The sequence below is a fragment of the Carettochelys insculpta genome, chromosome 2 (assembly GCF_033958435.1).
Source record: "Carettochelys insculpta isolate YL-2023 chromosome 2, ASM3395843v1, whole genome shotgun sequence".
Lineage (NCBI taxonomy): Eukaryota > Metazoa > Chordata > Testudines > Carettochelyidae > Carettochelys > Carettochelys insculpta.
The window spans coordinates 47,496,115-47,518,573 of NC_134138.1; the positions used below are offsets into that span (position 1 = coordinate 47,496,115).

Sequence of the window (22,459 nt, forward strand, 5' to 3'; positions counted from 1 at the left end):
ATTGCACAACTATACACAATTTGGTGAGATAAGCCAGATTAGTTTGCTTCAGTGATTTCTTCTGAGTCTAATTTTGGACCATTGAAATGGGAATTTTGCGCTTCACTTGTAAGAACGCAGGTTCAGGCCTCTAGACTTTAAGACAGCAAGGTATTTAACTTTTCTAAACCCTCTGAGTAGTCCCATTTACTTTAATGGGACTTCTGCACATGCTTAAGGACATTGCTAACTTGGGTCAACAAAGCACTGATGGGCAATATCAACATGTGCTCAGCTGGCCTGCTTTTGGGGAGAGACCTTGCTCTCAGGCTTATTTCCTGCCTGCCAAACATTGTGTGGTGTACAGAGAGGTGAGAGGGAAAATCTACCATCTCCATCCTTTCCTGGTGATGGAAGCAGGAAGTAGAAGAGGAGATGAGAGAAGTGGATGAGGAACTGAGGGAGTAACTGAGGAAATGAGAGATCACTAGCCCAAGAAGTAACTTTCGGGGTAGGGGAGACCTCCAAAATATTACTTGCCTGTCTTAATTCTTCCTTGAGCCAGCTTTCAAACACAGCACTAGGAACCTTCTTAGAGCTTGTCTACACTTGAAAATGTAATTGTTAAAATGCATCTTAGTTACTTATTTTAACCCATGACTTAAATAGCACGGCATCAATGCAGACAAGAACTATCATGTTTAACACTGAGTTGACTGGCCATGGCTAACCCTAGGTCACCCCGCTGATAAAGCTGAACATGATAATACTGCTCTATACTGAGTGTTTAACACTGTCGTAACACATGTTCTAACAGACTGTAATTTTCCACTGTAGACAAGCCCTTGGGGGACTTACTCTTTGTGTTTAATTTTGTGTCTCCCCTCTTTTTAATTGTGGTGATCTAAACATCTGTGCTGTTTTACCAGTCACTTTCCTTTCCTCTTCCATCTCAGAACCAGTGTTTTGCAAGTAAAAAGGTCTTTTGTTTTTCTCTTATATGCAGAGATGAGTCTTGTTTTCTAGGTTTCTTGTCAGAGACTTCTTGTCAGTGAGTTGAAAGTTAATGTAATATATTCAGCTAGCTGAGTTTATAGTCCTTAAGTTATTTTTCACCTTGTCAGATTACCATTCTGTGATGGGGGGTATCCCCTGTGACAGGGTGTACCAGCTCCACACTGAGCAGGGGGGTAGGGGCCAGGCTTATTGGGTGGAAAAGGCCCTGCCCCAAGTCCCTGCTGGGCATGCTCCTGCTGTAGCCCAGGTATAAAGGCCAGGGAGGCCAGTCAGTTGGGGCTGGCCACCCAGGGAGCCAGAGCTCTTGCCACAGTGTGGGGGCAAAACTTGCCAGCGTTGGAGCCATGATTGAGAGAGCAGCAGCAGTAACCTGTGGAGCAGCAGTAGCAGCAGCCTGGGGAGACGCAGACAGAGCCAGGATGGCTGGCGCATCCCAAGCAGGGTGGGAAGTAGCCCAGGGTAGGGGGCCAGGAGGCCCTGTGGTGAGCTCGGCGTGGTGTGGTTAGGGTCCCTGCTGAGCTGGTGGCTGGGATCATACACCCACCACCGACAGGGCCCTGGGCTGGAGCTCAGTGGAGAGGGCAGGCCCGAGCTCCCCTATCCCCACTTCTGGGACACCCCAAAGGGGGAACTGTGACTAGGCTGCCAGGCCAGCGCAGGGTACTCAGCCGCTGAAGCCTGCAAAAAGGGACCAGGCCGTGGGGCCTACGCCAATTGTTTGGGTTGCCGGGCCATCGTATGTTGTTTGGGCTGAGGCCCACAAACAAGGACTAGGCCACTGGACCTGCATAGATGGATTAAGCCACCGTGCCAACACATATCGGCCCAATGGTTGAGGCCTGCAAACCTTGGCAGGGCCTCTGGAACCTCCAGACTTTGCCTGGGCCGCTCAGGTCAGATGTTGGCTATTAGGCCTCACTGCCCCACCGTAGGGGCAATTTACATGGACTTCAGCTGCTAGGCCATGCTGCCTGGACAGCAGGGGTGGTTCATGCTGACTGTGGCTATTAGGCCTCACTGCTCAAAGGTAGCGGCAATTTTTAGTGAGTTCAGCTGCTAGGCCGCGCTGACCCGACGGCAGGGGCAATTCATATTGACTGGGACTATTAGGCCTCACCGCTCAGCCATAGGGGCAACTGGTAGTGACTTTAACTGTTAGCCCGCACTACCCAGTAGTGGAGGCACTTCACCTTGACTGGACGGCTGGGCCTGTGAGCTGTGACCAGGCTCCTGAGATCTGACTAGGTTGTGAAAGCCCTGGGAACAACATGAGATCCCTAGGGAACAATGTGGGGCAGGCGACCCACGCACAAGGCCTGATGGGGTAAATTAGGCCAATTAATTATAGGCTGAATCTAGAGAAAATCTACGGTGTGCTAGCTAGATTCTAACTGTGTATGAAGCCCAGCTTGTAGGGGGAGTTGGACAGCATCTATAAAAAGAGTAAGTTGGGAAGGAAACTTGCAGTTGTTCTGCCTGATACAAGACGGAAGGGTGAGAAGCTGCAAGGAGAGAGTAGGAAGCAATAAGGGTTGGGAGAGTAAAAATCTAGAGCTCCGGGGCTGAGGGGCTCTGGACTGGGGAGCAAAGGGTTTGACAGTTCATGCCACAAAGGGCTTGTGACACCCTGGAAGTGGGGAGAACTGTGAAATGACTTAGCTGGAAGACATCAGGAGGACAATGCTGCTGTTCTTAGTGCATGAGAGGCTATGGAGTAACTGTGGAGAGAGACAGACAGACAGAATAACTGCTGGAAAAGGGAGCCGATCAGGTGGCACAGCTAATTCCAGATGAGGTATAAGGAGGTGCTCCTAAGTAGGACACCTTTCACACCTTTATACGGCCAATTTTTTTAAGTTGATCTCCTTGCCCTTCTAGTATTAGTGCAGCCTAGAGAAGTGTGTATCCTAAAATACCAGATAGTTGTCACCGATACAGTACAAACCGTAAATGCTATGCAAACTGTCAAAGTCACACACGATGGAAAGACACTTTCAAGCCCATTCACAGCTGCAAGAGCACATTTGTCAGCCATTACTATGTGATAGTTGCTACAGGCTTTTCTTTCACGTTAGTTGTGTGTGCTCTCATAAGTAGAGCCCTGTGCAGACACAAATTTGTATCCAGAGATGCAGATATCCATGTATAGAAATCAGTATCTGCTGATGTGCATGGCTCTGCTCCTAGGAATTGCAGCAGACAAAGAAGACCGTGGTGCTGCTACTCAGAGGAGCCAGCACCATATGCTGTCACCCTCTCCCAGTTGTGCAGCTGTACCACCCTGAGCCATGTGAGATAGGGTTGCGGGTGGTACAGCCACACAGTTGGGTGGAGCTCCAGTGTGAGGTGCTGTGGTTTCCAGTAAAAGAGCTTGCAGATCAACAAATACCTACAGATAGAAATTTGTATCGGCACAGATTTCTACTCATAAAGGGAAAAAATGCATACAAATCATGTTGATGCAATATTAAGATTACAAGAACAAGCCTTCAGAATCGAGAAATATCAAAAGTTATCTTGGCCTCTTGCAACAGTAATTCATTTATGTTGCAAATCTTGTATCTCTATTTGTATTTTATTAAAAGCCACTTGTAATAAAACTCAGCACTATACAAAGCACAAACAAAACCAGCCTTTGTCTCAATGAGTTCACAATATCGGACCTTGATCTAGCAATGTACGATAAATATAGGAGTGCCCATACCCATGCACCCACAGTTAATTTCAGTGAGTCTTTACGTGCATGCAGAAGTCTGTCTATGTACAACTCCATGCAGGATTAGAGGCTAAAGCTATTAATGATGTTAATTGGTGTCTTATTAAATATAAAGTGTACATACACAGTGGCCGCATCAGTTTTCCGGTAACTTAGGCCAGGTCTACACCTTAAAAGTTGGGTCAGCCTAGCTACATCACTCATTGAAAGCTGTGAACATTTTCATGTCTATGTGATAGCTGTGTGACCCAGCCCCCTTTGTCCCCATAAACTCAGCTAGGTTGACAGAGTGCTCTTCTGCCAACCTTGCTACCATTATCTTAGGCAACTGGAATTACTACAGCAATGGAAAAAAACACTTCTGCCACTGTAGTAGGTGTCTATGCTACAGTGGTGTAGCTGCAACTGTACCGCTGTAAGCCTTGTAGTGTATATAGCCTGAAGTTTAGCTTTTGGGTTTTCCTCTGTTTCATTATTTATTTCACAGTTAGGTAGTTAGTTAAAGCCTGTTACGCCCGCTAGTGTGTAGGGTAGCAACGCAGATCCTCCACTTCCGTCTGTCTTTGGCCATTTTCTCCAGTGTGTCCCAGTTATAGTTCATTCTCTTCATATCTGCCTTAACAGTATGCTGCCACGTGGTCTTGGGCCTCCCACATTTCTGTCTTCCTTCAGGTGTCCAGTGAAGTTCTATCTTTACAATGGTGCCTGCCTTCCTTCTCATCACGTGCCTTATCCATCTCCAGCATCTTCTCATGATGACAGTGGTCATGAATTCCTAGTGCCATCACAGGAGCAGGTTGTGGTTGGAGAGTGTCTTTGGCCAAAAGATGCAAAGTATCTTGTGAAGGCTAGTGGTGTGAAAGGACAAGAGCTTGGCAAGGTCACACTCTGTCATCCACCAGCACTCTGAGCCATATGGTCGTGTTGATATGACACAGCTCTGGTACAACTTAAGCTAGGTGTGGACGCTGTACTGTGTAGATCTCCATACATTGCTCTTACTTCTGAGGACACTTCTGGCCTTGCTTAATCTGCTCTGGATGTCGTTCGTAGCGCCTCCGTCATGGCAGAAGGTGCTGCCTAAGTATGTAAAGCTGTCCTGTGCTGGGTAAATTTGCATCATCTCTTGATTGGTGTTAGTGAATCTGTGTTGAGAGTCATAATCTCTGTGTGTTTTTTTGTTTGGATAATTCTTAATCCCACCCGGCATCTGTGTCTTTTCCTGCAGGTGTTAATTGGTGTGGGAAGGCAATACAAGGTTGTCCACAAAGTCAGGGTCTTCCAATGTGGAAAAGGGGTGTCCATCTGATATCCCTTGACCCATCTGCTGTTCTCCACATCACCCAGTCGATCACCATATTGAAGAGTAGTGCAGACATGACGCATCCCTGTCTGATCCCAGTCTTGACTTCGAAAGACGGATCGGAGTGTCCCCTGCTGCATGTGAAGTTGGTATAAAACCTCTTGATGAGCTGGACCACTTGTAGAGGGATTCTGTAGGCTCTCAGAATGCTCCAAGGGCTTTCTCTGTGTATGCTGTCAAAAGCCTTCTCAAAGTCGACAAAGTTTATGTACAGTTATCTCACTGTGCAACATTGTAATAGTGTAATTCAAGTCTTTTTGGATGGGGATTAATGCATTTGTTTTTAAAGTGAAAATTTAAGAAAAAAGTCTAGGGATTGTTGACTTCCCAATTTACAGGTCCAGGGCTTGAAGTTGTTAGGTCCTCAGCTGTTTGGATTGTGCAAGTCAGCTGACTTGGAGGGTTCTTTGAAGTAACAAGTGCATATTTAATTAAATACATTGGTATTCATCCACACGCATTCCAAGAGCCACTATTAGGAGGTGAGTAGTTACACCTTAATGAGAACAGTGGTTCTCAACCTTTCTAGACAGCTGTACCACTTCCAGAAGTTTGATTTGTTTTATCTACCACAAAGTTTCACCTTACTGAAAAAGTCAGGATCCAGCTTCAACCCCACATGGCATGGCTGAGGCTTTGGCTTTCTGTCCTGGATCCTAGCAAATCTAATGCTGGCCCTGGCAACCCCATTAAAACAAACTTGCCTATAGTTTTAAGAACTGCTGATGTCTACTATGTAGAGAGAATTTGTCTATGAGTCTGTCTCTCTTTGTCTGGTCAAGAACTACTAAATAGTCAGAGGTAGAACCACCAAATTTACTATACAGCTTCCTCTTATTGGAACCGAAAGCAAGATAAGGGTTTGATTTTACCTGGGGGGAGTGCAGAGTTGAAGCTCCCCTATCCCCCAGATTCATTGCTGTCTACCTCATTGTCAGGGAGCTAGGGAAAAGTGCACAGTTTGCAGCATTCCTTACTCAGGCTCAGGAGGACAAGGAGCAGATGAGCTGTGCACTTTGCTTGCTCGCTCTCTCTCACAGGTACAGAAAGGCAAACAACAAGCGACTGGGGGTGAGGAAGGATTCAGGGCAGTGGGCTGGGATTTGTGTGGAGGAGAACAGGAGTCAAGGTAGGGTGGCGGTGGGGAGCTCAGGACAGTCGGGTGCAGGAATCAGACTTGGGGGTGAGGAGGGGCCCTGGATAGAGGGTTGGTGTGGGAGAGCAGCACTCAGGGTTGAAGGGGGTAAGAAGAGGCTCTGGGCTGGGAGCATGAGGGATACAAGTTTTGAAAAATACAATGGTTTTAAAACGCATGTACATTTTTTCTTTTATTTTAAAAATAACCTCACATCATTATTGACGTAAGAACCGAGCAATGCTGGGAAAATTTGCTGGTAATATATAGAACAGTACAAAGGCACTGTCTGTTTGACATTTAGTTTCTACTGAATTTGCTAATACTTTTTATGTAACCTGATGTAAAACTAAGCAAATGTCTAGATGAGCTGAGGTACCACCGGAAGACCTCTGCGTACCTGCAGGGGATCAACGTGCCCCTGGTTGAAAAACTTTGCCTTAATGGTAATGTAATAAGGGTTCTTGGGCCAGCCAGCCAGCTCTGTTTTGACTACCAAACCCACCTATGAAGTGGTCACAGCCTGTGAAGGTTTAAGATCATTCAGGCTTGGTCTATGCTGGGAGATTAAGTTGAATATAGGTGACCTAGGTCCAATTTATAAAGAATCCGTCCAAACTACAGGGTTTCATTCTGTCAACTTTAAGGGATCCTAAGGTCAGTTTTTGTACTGCTTTTCAGGAGTAGCACCACATTCAACCTTGCATGGTTAACCTTAGAATAGTGCCAACAGAGCACTGTGAAATTCAACATTCTTGGTCTCCTGGATGTGTCTCACCGTGACCACTCTGGCCATCACTTTCAGCATCGCAGCTCTCCAGGTATGCAGGAAACAGCCCAGGAAAATTTGAATGAAATTTCCTGTTTGGCTCGTGTGGCGAGCAGAGCAGGCAGCACACCTCAGCAGCACATCTGGCTATGAGCTCCCAGAGTCGTGGATGAGATCCAGGACCTCATTGCTGTGTGTGGGGATGAATCTGTGCTGGGAAAACTATGAAACAGCAAAAGAATGCAGACATATATACCAAGATCTCACAGGGCACGGAGGAAAAGGGATACACCAGGGGTGCCCAGCAGTGCCACGTGAAAATAAAGGTGCTCAGGTGGGTGTACCATAAAACAAAGGAGGCAAATGGATGTTCTGGGTTTTCATCGCAAACATGACACTTTTATGACCGGCTGCATGAGATTCTAGGGAGTGACTCAACCATTGTCGTCCCCAAACAGTCTGCAAATACCTCTCAAGAGATTACTCAGGCAGTCTCTGGCAACAGCCAGGAGGAGGTGGATGAGGAAGAGAAGGACGACAATGGTCAGCAGGCAAATAGAGCAGCTGATCTTACCAACAGCTCCAAACTCTTTGTAATGTTGGATCTCATCCCCTCCTCCCAGGACATTTTGTAGCCAGACCCTGATAGTGGGGAGGGCGCTTCCCATGAGTTCTCATTTTAATAATGCTACAAGTTGTATAAGGCAGTTGGGTGTGATGTGTGGGAGGCATTACACCTATATAGCTTGAGGCACCTGGAACAGATTGTTAGCGTGTTTGGGAATGGAGCGCTGATCCTCCTTACACATCTCCCTAGAGCTCTCTCTCTATATCTACACTATGAGATGAAGTCAAATTTACTCAAATGTGAAATTGCACAATTATTAGCTGTGATTTGGAACCTATCCTTTAAATCAGCTTCTGTACCCAAGGACTGGAAGACAGCTAACAACCTTAATATTTAAAAAGGGCTCTAGAGGCAACCCTGGCAATTACAGACTGGTAAGTCTAATGTCAGTACCAGGCAAACTAGTTGAAACAATAGTAAAGAATAAAATCGTCAGACACATAGAAGAACATAATTTGTTGGGCAAAAGTCAACATGGTTTCTGTAAAGGGAAATCATGTTTTATTAATCTATTAGAATTCTTCAAAGGAGTTAACAAACATGCAGACAAGGGGGATCCAGTAGATATAGTATACTTAGATTTCCAGAAAGCCTTTGACAAAGTCCCTCACCAAAGGCTCTTGTGTAAAATAGGTTGTCATGGGATAAGAAGGAAGATCCTTTCATGGATTGAGAACTGGTTAAAAGACAAGAAACAAAGGATAGGAATAAATGGTAAATTTTCTGAATGGAGAAGGGTAACAAGTGATGTTCCCCAAGGGTCAGTCCTAGGACCAATCCTATTCAACTTATTCATATGTGACCTAGAGAAAGGGGTAAGTAGTGAGGTAGTAAAGTTTGCGGATGCTACTAAACTGTTCAGAATAGTCAAGACAAAAGCAGAGTGTGAAGAACTTCAAAAAGATCTCATCAAACTGAGTGACTGAGCACCAAAATGGCAAATGAAATTTAATGTGGATAAATGTAAAGTATTGCACTTCGGAAAAAATAACCCCAACTATACTTACAGTATAATGGGGGGCTAATTTAACTACAACTCATGAGGAAAGAGATCTTAGGGTTATCCTGGATAGTTCTCTGCAAACATCTATGCAATGTGCAGCAGCAGTCAAAAAAGCAAATAGGATATTAGGAATTATTAAAAGAGGGATAGAAAATAAGACAAAGTATCTTACTGCCCCTATGATAAGCCCACATCTTGAATACTGCGTGCAGATGTGGTCTCCTCACCTCGGAAAAGATATTTTGGCATTAAAGAGGGCAACTAAAATGATTAGGGGTTTGGAACAGGTCACATATGAAGAGAGGCTAAATGAGACGGGGAATTTTCAGTTTAGAAAAGAGGAGACTGAGGGGGACTATGATAGAGGTATATAAAATCATGAGTGGTGTGGAGAGGGTGAATAAAGAAAAGTTATGTACTTGTTCCCATAATATAAGAACTAGAGGATACCAAATGAAATTAATGGGTAGCAGGTTTAAAACTTATGAAGTTCTTTTTCACACAGTCAACCTGTGGAACTCCTTGCCAGAGGAAGCTGTGAAGGCTAGGACTAGTTCAAAGAAGAGCTAGATAAATCCACGGAGGTTACATCCATAAAAAGTTGTTAGGCAGGGGGTAGGAATGATGTCCCTGGCCTCTGTTTGTCAAAGGCTGGAGATGGATGGCAGGAGACAAGTCGCTTGATCATCATTTTCGGTTCACCCCCTCTGTGGACCTGGCACAGATACTGGGCTAGATGGACCTTGGTCTGACCCAGTAATGGCCGTTCTTATGTTATATTAATATTGATTTTGTAATGCTGGATTTTATAAATTCGAATTTGACTATCCTCACTTTCCCACGTGCTCCTCACAAAGTCGACTTATTGCTGCCACACTCAGTCATCATCTCCATGTCTCCAGTGGTGATTTTCTGGTCTGGGAACTAAGTTTCACTTTGTAGCTTTCTGAACAGATCAGAGTTCCTAAAAAATTTGAGTCATGCACCTTTCCTGACCATTCCACGCTGATGTCGGTGAAACAGCCCATGGAAACCACCAACACTTGCAACACTGTGGCTGTGTCTACACTGGCAAAAATCTTTTGAAATAGCCATGCTAATGGCCATTTTGAAGATTACTAATGAAGTGCTGAACTGAATATTCAGTGCCTCATTAGGATTAGCACGCTTCCAGCCGCGGTGCGGCACAGCTACCTGGTGGTTCTTCTCAAAAGGACCCCACACATTTTGAAATTCCCTTATTCCCTTGGTAGCCGTGCCGCGGCCGGAAGCGTGCTAATGCTAATGAGGCACTGAATATTCAATTAAATGCCTCATTAGCAATCTTCGAAATAGCCATTAGCATGGCTGTTTCAAAGATTTTTGCCAGCGTGGACACGGCCTGGGAAGAAGTAGCCCTTGTAGTTTAGGCACTCTGTCCTGCCACTCAGAGCTTGTGTCATTGCACCAGTGCTGCACTTCACTGTGTACAAAGCAATGAGTGCAGCCAGAATCTCTCCATTTCTCCTCTGCAGTGCGTCACATCCTGTATGTCCATGTCCTCCTCAGAGTCTTCGTTGCTCTGCAGGTTGCTTAGCCTCTGCACATACTGCAGTACAATGTGTGAGATCCTCATAATACTTGCCACAACAGTTTGAAGCTGAACAGGCTCCATGTTAGCCTTGCAACGGTGTCTCCACACATAAAGAAAAAGGCACAAAAACACTCTTTGTCATTGCTTTCCATGGGGAGCAGGAGGAGACAAGTGCACTATGGGAGACTGATGAGACAAACCCAGAACCACCCATGGCACTTTTTTGTCTTGTCAGACATTGGGAGCTTAACTCACGATGCAAGGGGGTAGCAGGAACTGTGCAATAGGTATCCAGAGCGCATTGCTGACGAAGTTGAACCTGGCAACGCTAATGGGGACATACTATGTTGACATCTCATGCTTGGAAAAAGCCATTATATTTACACAGTTTGTGTGTGGATGTTATGTACCTCACATATTACCAATACTAAGCAGAATTCCTTGTCAGTAGACTAAGTTTTGCTGTTCCGTAGATCTACAGTATAAAGATATGGATCATAGATACTGTAGTTGCTAACTCAACCTGGTTTTCCTCTCCTTTATACTAATAGTAATTCCATTGAAGTTAATGGAGTTACAACACTGTAAACCCAGTTTAAATTAAAGGGGAATAAGAACCAATGTTTCTATTACCACTTTTTCAAATAGTGTCAAGAAGTTTGAGAAAAGTGGGAAATGCTGCCTTTTGCTGTGCTCACTGTTGAGTCAGGAAGTGGTGAAGTGTTCTTTCTGTGGACTGTGTGGTGCTTTGAAGAATGCAGACGTACTGGCAATTAGTGATGTAAATAAAAAGATGCAGTTTGGTTTAAGTTACACTATAACATGTAACCAGAATGATGTCAGTTCTGCTGAGGGCTCGCTGCACAGCCAGGGCCTAAAAAGCATTTTAATCATAAAAAATTCAACTTAGAGGTGTTCTTAATTTGAGGAATAGGAACTGTCATGAAAGGAGGTAAGGGTGAACATCCAGACCAAGTTTATCAGTGTTTAAGAAAGCAGAACTGAACATACTCAGACACAGACATTCCTGGTGCAGCACCATCTATTCAGTCTGGATTCAGGAAGGACTCAGTGGCTCTCCCAGGTCTCCATCTGGTCAGTTTTATTCCTCAAAACATAAACTTAAGGCAAAATATCCAAACTACAGTTCCTTTACTTCTTTTGCTTGTTCCCTTGCCTCTTTGAGTTCTGAAAAGGAGAATGCACCGTTCGCTTCAGGGCTTGCTGCAGCAGCAAAGTTCTTCTTGTAGCTCATCTTAACTGAGGCCACAGTTATAACCGGAAATTACGTTAAATTTGCTAAGGTTGATTTTATAGCATCTGATTTTGTAAAGCTGAAGGTGCACTTCCACACTGGTACATAAAGCTGATGGAGTGGGTCTCTAGTAGCGTTGCAAAGTACTACTTTGTCAGCAATATACGGGGAGGGTACCTATCCCAAAGTTCTTGCTGACCCATTGTATTGTGGGTTTCTGTCCCAGTGTATGATGGGGCAAAAATGTGCCATGGGTCATTCTGGCTGTTTGTTGCCAGCATCCCATAGGGCACTTGTCTCCTCCCCCCACTTTGGAAAGCAACTGTCAAAAGTGTTTTCATGCCCTTTTTTCCATACCTATGCAGATACCTTTACAAGGATAGCATTGAACCTCTGCAGCTTAAAACACTTGTGGCAAGTATTATGAGCGCTTGTGCTGTGGTATGTGCAGGATATAGTGGACTGTTTTGCCATGATGGGGTTCTCTAACTGCAGCGAGGCGAGAGATGGAATGCAGGTCTCTATTTTGGCACCAGACTACTTTGTCACAGAATACATGAACTGCCAGGGGTACTTCTGCATGGTGTTGCAGAAAATCGTGGTTGGAGATGTGGAGTTGCCAATCATGATCATGGGAGATCCGGCTTACCCTTGGCTCTCTTAGGCAGCCTGGACCATAGTAAGGAGCTGAGCTATGGGCTGAGCAAGTGCAGAATGGGAACAGAATATTCTTTTGGCTGTTTAAAAGCCAGGTTCAGGAGCCCCCTAACTCAGTTCAACCTCAGCAAAAGCAACATTCCCCTCATGGAGGCAGCCTGCTGTGTGCTCCATAATTTAAGTAAGAGCAAGGGAGAAAATTTCATGCCAGAGTGGAGGGCCAAGGCAGATTACCAGGCCACTAATTATGAGCAGCCAGACATCAGGGCAATAAGGAGAGCACAGTGAAGAGCACTGCTAATCAGGAAGGGTTTGAAAAACAGCTTTATGAATGACCAGATAGCAACATGACAGTCACATGTGTTGCTCTTAAGGAGGTGCCCCAGTATGATGTGTGCTGGCCTGTAAATCCTCTTAACTCTCTCCCCCCCACCCACCCCGGTGCAACACAAGCAATAAAGATACTTTTTGCAAGCTTTACCATTTTCATTCAGGGGACAATGAAGGAGCTCATAGCAGGAATTTCTGAGCGGATAAGCAAGGACAAGAGGTGTCTTGCTGTCACAGATGGGGGATATTAGCCTTCTGCTCTGAGAAGAGTCCCTGGGAGTGGAATGCAAGGCTGTCCTTGATTTTTCCCCCATCCCAATGTGGGGAGAGTAAGGAACATGGTGAGGAAGGCAAGTTGTTAGTCATGGTCTGCAGTGGAACTCTGTACTCTTGTATTAGGCAACTTAGTTCTGTTTACTGCCTCGTCATCTGCAATATCTCTTTGTGGGTTGGAATTTCACATTTCTCCTGTCCTTCTGATCCACCTGCCTCTCCTCCAACATTGTTCTCCTCCAGGCATTCAACTGTGCCTCATTCATGCAGGCAGCTTACATTTGCTCCAGGAAAATATCTTCCTGTGTTTTTCTCCTTGGGATCTGTGCCAGTCTAACATCTGGAGGGAGTGGGGGTCAACGAGCTCACTCTTGCGCACACTGCAACTAAACATAAGTGAAAGCCAGACATTAGGGAAATACATTTGCTCTAGATGAGAAGTTTTAAAACACACAAAGAAATTTAATGAAAGAGACTGTGGTAAACAATAGTTATCTGTTATGTGCAAGGACAAATTTTTGCTTTTAAGTGTCCTCTGTGTAGCAGGTACTACACAAAAATCTTAAAGGAGCTGCTTGACTCAGTTCACTTTCAGTCATGGTAAAGCACAGATTTGGGACATGCTTTCAAGCCTATGATTCCAAAAGCAGTTTCTGCCGTTGCTCACACTTCAAGCACGTGTGTGTGGAGTGAGGGTGGACAATGCAGCTTGTGCTGTTGTGGACATGTCTCGTTGCTGCATGCCTCCCACTTACCCTTGGTTGGACAGTGAAAGTTTCCTTTCTCCTAGCAGCCTGGGGAGCACAGCAGGGCATGGCAGTGTGGCTGGTGCTGTCCTTGTGGCTGTATGTGTGGCTCTCATGGTCACTGCATGCTCCTTCACATCGTAGCTGGGACATCGAAAATTTCCCTTCCTCCAGCAGCCCAGGAAAGAGAGAGAGGCGGGGGGGTGGTCCAGCCATGGTGGAGCAGGCTGTGCTAGCCTAATAGCTTGATGTGCCTTCACCAGCTTTGTTTAGGTTGCATTGCAAGATATTAGCCTCCTTAGAATAACCCATATTGCTAAGGAATGGATGCTGACTGAATGTGCATAGAAGGCTGCTCAGTATGCTACACTCCTCTGTGGTGGAATGACACCAGGTTACTTACTGGTAGCTAGGCAAGGAAAGGTATCCTATCGTGGAGGTCAGAATAAGGCAGGCCTCTTCAGAAACCTCATGAGAAGAATTAAAGAGTAGCTGTCTGAGAGCGTTATGGAGATTTACAGGTAGGATCAGTGCTCCATCCCCGGACGTGTTAACAAGTTGTTCTGGGGGACCTGGGCTATGTAGGTACAGCGCCCATCACAGATCACACCCAATTGCCTTAACCCACTTGTAGCATGATTAACAATGAAAAGTCACCAAAGGTGCCCTCTCTGCCATCAGGGTCTGGGTGGAAAATATCCTGGGGGGGGTGGGGAGATGAGATCCAAAATTAAAAAAGGTCCTGGTTGTTGGTGAGATAAGCTGCTCTGTTTGTCTGCTGACCATTGTTCTCCTCCTCGTCTTCCTCATCCACCATATCTTCCTTGCTGTTGCCAGAGGCTGCCTGCAGAATTTCATAGGAGGTATCCACTTACTGTTTGGAGACCGTAGTTGGGTCCCTCCCTAGAATCTCATGAAGCCACTCATAGAAGTGGCATGTCTGCGGCAATGAACCAGAACGTCCATTTGTTTCCTTTGTTTTCTGGTATACCTGCCTGAGCTCCTTTATTTTCACGTAGCACTGCTAGGCATCCCTGGTGTATCCTTTTTCTGCTATGCCCAGTGAAATCTTGGCATAGGTGTCTGCATTTCTTTTGGTGCTTTGTAGTTCTTTGTAGCTTCATTTAGACCCCCTCTCCCCCACAAGGAGATCATGGATCTCCTGCATGCTCCATGCTGGAGCTCATCTGCAACCCTGGGAATGCATGGTCAGATATGCTGCTGAGATGTGCTGTCTGATCCGCTCACCACACTGGCCAAACAGAAAATGAAATTCAAACTTTCCCAAGACATTTCCTGTAAAGCAGCGGAATGGAAAGTGGTGGGCAGAGTGCTCACACTGGGGGCCACCTCCAGGAGGCCAACAACGTTGAATTTCATAAAACTCCATCTGCACTACCCTCACATTGACCATGCAAGGTCAATTTTGGTGTTAGTCCTTGTGAAACACAGGAGTGCAAAAGTTGACCTTAGGACCCTTGAAAATTGGCGGAACAGACCCCATAGTGTGGACTGATTACTTAGAAAATTGACTTAAGGGCGCGATCCATAGTCTATGCAGACTGAAGGATGCCTACTACTACTACTACTATTACACCTAAACTCAAACTAACCTTCTAGTGTAGACCAGACCTTAGTGCTTTTTGTACATGAGAATTTCCTTATGTTTTATAGAATGTGTTATTAAGGAGACCCTGCAAGCTGCCAGGGATGAACTCTGCTTCTTTCTATAAAACTTTGACATACGTGTGGCTTTCTCTTCTGTTCCTCAGAACAAAGTCCTTTATTCTCCTATTACATCCACCAATATAGCTCAGGTGACTTCATTTAATAGATTTATGTATTTTTAAGGCCATAAGGGACCATTGTGATTATCTAGTGGAGAGACACTCAAATTGTGGTATATGAATTTGGTGGAAGGGGTGCTCTGTAATGGCAGGTCTGTCCTCTGTTTAAAAAAAAAAAAAAAAAAAAAAAAATTGATGGTGCCTTGGGTACTGTTTCATATGTAGATCTTTGTAGATTATGATCAAGTAATCCTTGAATCCTGGGCTCCTTCAGTCCTTGCTTATTAAGGCAATGTGTTTTTTTCAATCTCTTAATTGTTCTTGTGGCTCTTCTCTGAACCTTCTCCAATTTTTCAACATCCTTGCAGAATAGTGAAACTAGAACTGGATACAATATTCCAGCAGCATTAACAATTCTGTTAAATATAGTGATATTATTTTACTACTGCTTAGTACTCCTGCTTGTGTATCCAAGGTTCACATTAACCCTGTTTGGTCACAGTGTTTCACAAGAAGCTCATGTTCATCTGATTATCCCCAAGTCTCTCTTGAGCCATTGGTTCCCAGTGTAAAATTCTCCGCATCCTTGCAATGCAGAGCCTACTATTTTTTGTTCCGAGATGCATGATTTTAAATTTGGATGTATAAAAATACACATTGTTTGGGAAGTTGAGAGCAAACTACTTTTTTTTTTTCTTTTCTGTACCTACCTCTCTTTGTGTCATCTGCATTACAGCTTCTTAATATACAACCAGATGCTAGATTTCCCCTGTTCTTATGTGGCATGCTTTCATATTCCTTTCAGACTGGGCCCATTTATTCCTCTCATCCGTTATTGTTTCTTGCCAGATAATCAGTTGTGGTAATGTAACTACGGGTATGGCTAGAATTTGAAGAAAAATTCTGCAGTAGTTCAGGGAGACTTTTTAATGTTTAGGGGAACCATTGTGAATAAAGTAGGCAATTCCACCATTCCCAAACCTCGTCAAAAGCACTGTATTCTTCCACCAAAAGCATGTCACATATTCTACAGAGCCGTCATTACCAAATGCAGAATACTGCAGTTACATAGGGCAACTGAAGATTTGGGGCAGTTCCTGGGCCGAGGAAAAACAGTTTAAGACAGCTGGCAAGAGCAAACCATTCCTCTGCATAGGAAAGATAGGAAGTGTGGCAAGAGACCAGCTTAGCTTAACCAGGAGATCTTGAATGACCTAAAAATCAAAAAGGAATTGTATAAAAGTGGAGACTAGGTCAAAGAACAAAGGAGGAATATAAATAAATAACACAGGAATGTAGGGGCAAAAATTAGAAAAGCAAAAGGACAAAAGAAGCTCAGTCTAGTTCAAGACATAAAGGAAAACAAGAAAGCAGTGTTACAAGTATATTAGAAGCAAGAGGAAGACCAAGGACAGGGTAGGCCTGTTGCTCAATGAAGAAGGAAAAACAATAACAGAAAATGTGGAAATGGCAGAGTTAGTTAATGATTTCTTTGTTTCACTTTTCATCAAGAAGGTTGATGGAAACTGGATGCCTAACATGGTGAATACTAGTGGAACTGGGGTAGGTCAAGAAGTTAAAAGAGAGAGAGGAAAAGTTAAACATTACTTAGAAAAGTGAGCTGTCTTCAAATCACCAGGGCCTGATGAATTGCATCGTAGAATACTCAAGGAGCTGATAGAGGAGCTATCTGAGCCACTAGCAATCATCTTTGAAACTTCATAGAAGCCGGGACAGATTCCAGAAGATTAGAAAAGGGCAAATATAGTGCCATCTATAAAATAAAATATAGTGCCATCTATAAAAAGGGAAGTAAGGGCAACCCAGGAAATTAGAGACCAGTGAGCTTAACTTCAGTGCTAGGAAAGGATGATGGTGCAAATAATTAAGGAATCCACCTCCAAACATCTGAAAGATAGTTAGGTGATAGGTAACAGTCAGCATGCATTTATCGAGAACAAATCATGTCAAACCAGTTTGATAGCTTTCTTTGATAGAATAACGAGCCTTGTGGATAAAGGGGAAGTGGTGGATGTGGTATACCTAGACTTCAGTAAAGCGTTTTTTACAGTATTGCATGACCTCCTTATCTGTAAACTAAGGAAATGCAACCTAGATGGGGCTACTATCAGGTGGGTGTGTAACTGGCTGGATACCCACTCACAGAGAGTAGTTATTAATGGTTAACAGTCATGCTGGAAGGGAATAACAAGTGGGGTTCTACAGGGGTCAGTTTTAGGGCCAGTTCTGCAGATGACACCAAGCTGGGAGGGGTTGCAAGTGTTTTGGAGGATAGGGTCAGAATTCAAAATGATCTGGACAAACTGGAGAAATGGTCTGAGGAAAATAGGGTGAAGTTCCATAAAGACAAATACAAAGTACTCCACTTAGGGAGAAACAGTCAGTGTCACACACACAAAATGGGAAGTGACTCCCTAGGATGAAGTACTGCAGAAAAGGATCTAGGGATCACAGTGAACCAGAAGCTAAGTATGAATCAACAGTGTGACAGTTGCAAAAGAAGGCAAACGTGATTCTGGGATGCACTAACAGGAGTGTTGTGAGCAAGACATGAGAAGTGATTCTTCTACTCTGCACTAATTAGGCCTAAGATGGAGTACTGTGTCCAGTTCTGCACACCACATTTTAGGAATAATGTGGAGAAATTGGAGACGGTCTAGAGAAGAGCAACTAAAATGATTAAAGGTCTGGAACATATGATCTATGAGAGAAGATTAAAATAATTGGGTTTGTTTACTTTGGAAAAGAGAAGGCTGAGAGAGTACATGATATCAAGTACCTAAAAGAGTGTTACCAAGAGGAGGGACTAAAATTCTTCTTGGCCTCTGAGGATAGGACAAGAAGCAATGAGCTTAAATTGCAGCAAGGGAGGTTTAGGTTGGACATTAGGGTCTTGTCTACACTTGCTTTTTTTTTTTTCCAAACCAAAAAAAAAAAAAAAACCTGCAGAGGGGTAGGCCATGCATGATAAGCCTAGGTAAGAAGGCTTTTCCCTCATCATAACAACTCCGACCAATTTTCCTTGACTACCCATCCCTCTTTGAAGGTGAAAAATGAATGTGTGAACAGAGCACAGTTATTGGCTTATGTGAATCCTCCTTTTGCAATGCTATGGCTGTGAAATGTGGCAGTAAATGAGAACACTCCATTTCACAATGCCGTGGCTGTGTGAATGCGATTTTTCAACTTTACTTGTTTTGACCTTGGGAGGTCAAAGAGTATCAAAAAAAACAAAAAAAACCCATGCAGTTTAGACACAGCCTTGGAGAAATTTCCTAACTGTCAGGGTGGGGGATGGTTAAGTATTGGAATAAATTACTTAGGATTGTTGTAGAATCTCCATCATTGGTGATATTTAAGAACAGATTAGATAAATGCCTAATGGAGTGACAGAGAGAGTGCTTGGTCCTGCTTTGAGGACAAGGGACTACACTTGATGACCTCTTGAGGTCCCTTTCAGTTCTCATATTCTATGATTAATGTCAACCCACTGCCTCTTCCTAGCCATGTTCTGTGGCTCTGCTTGCCGCGAAGATTCTAGTTTAACTTTAAAGTGAAAAATCCTTCTAGACCTATTAGTAGAGCCTGTGAAAGAACCATTCAAGTGGTAATGAAGGCATTTTAATGGCATTTCATAGAATCATAGAACACTAGAATTGGAAGGGACTTCGAGAAGTCATCAAGTCCAGTCCCCTGCCCTCATGGCAGCACCAAGTATAATCTAGACCATCCCTGATAGATATCTATCTAACCTGCTCTTAAATATCTCCAGTGATGGAGATGCCTCAACCTCCCTAGGCAATTTATTCCAGAGTTTAACCACCCTGACAGATAGGAAATTTTTCCTAATGTCCAACCTAAACCTCCCTTGCTGCAGTTTAAGCACATTGCTTCTTGTCCTATCCTCAGAGGCCAAGAAGAATTTTTCCCCCCATCCTTGTAACACACTTTCAGGTACTTGTAAACTGCTATCATGTCCCCTTTCTGTCTTCTATTTTCTAAACTAAACAAAGCCAGTTCTTTCAGTCTTTCCTCACAGCTCATGGCCTCTAGACCTTTAATTATTCTTGTTGTTCTTCTCTGGATGTTCTCCAATTATTCCACTTCCCTCTTGAATGTGGTGCCCCAACCTGGACACAATACTCCAACTAAGGCCTAACCAGCACAGAGTAGAGCAGAAGAATGACTTCTCGTGTCTTGTTCTCAACACTCTTGTTAATGCATCCCAGAGTCATGTTTGCTTTTTTTGCAAAAGCATCACACTGTTGACTCATATTTAGCTTATGGTCCACTATGACCCCTAGATCCCTTTCTGCAGTACTTGGTGCTGGATAGTCGCTTCGCATTCTGTATGTATTCCTTCCTAAGTGGAGTACTTTGCATTTGTCCTTATTAAACTTCATCTGGTTTCCCTCAGACCATTTCTCCAGTTTGTCCAGATCACTTTGAATTATGACCCTATCCTCCAAAGCAGTTGCAACCCCTCCCAGCTTGGTATCATATGCAGATTTACTAAGCCTACTCTCTATGTCAATATCTAAATCGTTGATGAAGATATTGAACCGAACTGGTCCCAGAACAGACCCCTGCAGAACCCCACTTGTTATGCCCTTCCAGCGTGATTGTGAGACATTAATAACTGCCCTCTGAGAACAACTATCCAGCCAGTTGTGCACCCACCTTATAGTAGCCCCATATAAGTTGTATTTGTCCAATTTGTTGATAACTCCTGCCAGTTTCTGAATTTACTGTTATTCTACAGGACCTTAGTTTAAAATGTGTTTTAAAAATATTTCATTAGTGTCTTGCTGAAGATTATAAAATCAAATATCTAAAAAAATCAGCCTCCTCCCAGCTGCCATGAGGAATAGGGGCACCAGTGTAATAGTACTGCATAGTACCCTATAAATTCTAAGGATGGCTCTGACTTTCTAGGCAAAGTCAATTTAGAAATAGAACATACCACATAAATAAATACAAACCCCAACACAAACAAAAATCAAACCCCACAGTTCAGGAAACCCTCTCAAAACTGAAATGTAAAGAAGCTCATGTCCAGTTTGTCCCAAATTCTAGATATACTGCGTTCAAAGCAAAGAGCTTGCAAATGAAAGTTCAGGCAGGCCAGTTTGATTTTTGCTTGATTTTGATTTTGATTTTTCTGCAAATTCTAGCCAAAGCTGTAAACTATACAACCAGGACTGGTGGTCCTGTAAGTTGGAGTTGGTGTGCCCATGCATGAAATTAACTCAGGCTGCATCCACACTAGCAAGTGGCGTTTTTTTTTTTGTTTGTTTTTTCCAAAAAAGTCATGCGTTTTTTCAAAAGAACACAGAGCGTCTACACACAAAATGTGCTCTGCAACCGAAAGAACACAGCTCTTCTTCCAGAAGCCCCCTTCTGCTCCCAGATCAGGAAGAGCACCTTCTTTTGAAGGCAAAATAAAAAGTGTGTGTGTAGACACTCCCCAGGCCCTTTTTATGAAGAAGCAGTTATCGTGGTGCTGGATCTTTTGATCCCTGGCTCTGTCTTTCGAAAGAGTGGGGGCTATGTGGATGCTTTATTGAAAGAGCAGATTGATCTTTCGATCCACTTTGTGTGTGGATGTGATTTTTTTTGAAAGAAGGGGTTTTTGGGTAGATCTCTTCCAGAAGAACTTCTTTCAAAGAACAGCTGTAATGTAGATGCAGCTTCATAGTAGGAAACTAGGTTTTGCCTAAATAATATATAGCAGTGTCTGTGCATAATGTATCAACTTGCTGCTGAGTCCCAGCATCTGTCTGATTCTTTATTAGTTCCATTTTATTACCCTTCCTGTGCTCTCTTTCTTCTGGCTCTTACTCTGAGTCCAGCAGCAGTTTATCTGAGTCCTTCCTCCTTTCTTTGGAACTTTTTCTCACTCCTTTCCTTTGTTTTCCCCTCTTCCTGCCCTTTAAGCTCTCTCCCTCCCAAGTACCCTCTTCTTCCTCCTCTTCTCTTTTTGCAGTTTCTCTTTTTCTCTTTCACTTCCACTCCCCCTTTCTCTCCCTCTCCTTTTGTTGTCCTAGCTGCAGAGTTTCTCTGTGGCTCTGGGCCGGATCACGTGCGTTAGTGACAGCCTGTCCCGGCGCGGCCCCGAGCCCCGCTCTGCTCACATTGGTGGGGTCTGAACCCTAGCCCGGCCCTAGGGAGACGGGAGGGGGGCCGGGGCGGGGCCTGGGGCGGCCGGGCCGATCAGCTGTTCGCTGGATTCTGTAACAACAAAAGACTCGGCAGGGAACCGAGCTGGAGAGAGGCGGTTGCGGTAACAAGACTCGGGACCTCACAAGCGGCCCTGCGGAGCTGGGGTCCCTCGCTGCCTTCCCTCATCTACCTCACTAGCCACTGGTGCTTGTCCCGGCTTTTGCCCCTCCTGTCTCTGGAAGGTGAGTCGCGGAGCACTGCACTCACCCTGGAAGAAGCGGTACAGCGACTCGGACCCCTGACCCAGCGGCCACCTCTACAGAGCAGGCTGGGGGCACTGGAGTTAATCTCTTACCCCCTCCGTAACTTACTTTTGCCCGTGTCCGGAAGGGGAACGAGGTAGTTCCGCTGCCCGTCTCGCCTGCCACCGGCCCGTTAAGTGAGCGCCTTGTGCTGCGGGACAGGCTGCTGGTGTGGGCGCACACAGCAGTGCCCCACCTCCCGCCCCCCTCCAACAGTTCGTCCCCCGGGGCCAGGGGAGTCTGCCCCCGTTGCGCGTGGGGCTGACGTGGTTCCTCCCCTCCAGCTCCTCGAGACGCCTACGACAGCCCTAGGTCCGGGCAGCCCGGCTCGACAGGCACGTTAAGAAGCGGACAGAACTCGGCGGGGCCCCCGGCGGTCGGATCAGAGGGGTCCGAGTGCCCAGGGCGTCGGTCACCCGGCAGCTCCCGTGCAGCCTCTGGGAACTTGCTTGGAAACCGCGGCGTGTGCGGCTTTTATGGGAAGGTCGTTCTCTAAGGAGCGTGAGCACACGCCGCCCCCAGCGGCGGAACGGAAGGAGTCCCTTTGCCTGGGGCGCCGGGGGGGAAACGACCCTGCCCTGCGCGGTGTAACTAGGTACGGCAGAGGATTTTCCCTCCCAGCTGTGTGACTCGCGGGGAGCAGCGGGGGTCCCTAAATGCCTCGGCCGGAGAGCGGCGTTGCGCGCTCCCCAGGGCTCGCCACCTCCGCCCGGCTCCCGGGGCGCGCTGCCCGCGCTCCCTGG

The 22,459-nt window shown here is 45.1% G+C and overlaps 1 protein-coding gene and 1 long non-coding RNA gene across 7 annotated transcripts in view; one reads left to right on the plus strand and one right to left on the minus strand.

Moving 5' to 3' along the window:
- The window catches only part of LOC142009214 (uncharacterized), a 54,978-nt gene extending 33,058 nt beyond the window's left edge, over nt 1–21,920 (minus strand). Inside the window, exons 1-2 of the long non-coding RNA XR_012644378.1 lie at nt 21,786–21,920; nt 12,978–13,084 (exon numbers count right to left, since the gene is read on the minus strand). This is a non-coding gene — a long non-coding RNA (uncharacterized LOC142009214). The remainder of the gene's footprint in view (nt 1–12,977; nt 13,085–21,785) is intronic.
- TP53INP1 (tumor protein p53 inducible nuclear protein 1) overlaps nt 1–22,459 on the plus strand; it is an 85,168-nt gene that overhangs the window by 39,108 nt on the left and 23,601 nt on the right. For 3 of the 6 annotated variants that reach the window (XM_074986915.1, XM_074986918.1, XM_074986921.1), the window contains exon 1: nt 21,500–21,656. The exons of 2 other annotated variants lie outside the window; for them this stretch is intronic. The gene's annotated coding sequence lies outside the window, so the exon portion shown is untranslated. Of the gene's footprint in view, nt 1–21,499; nt 21,657–22,192; nt 22,312–22,459 lie in introns of those variants that run through there. One more of the 6 variants, XM_074986917.1, reaches the window with a different exon arrangement.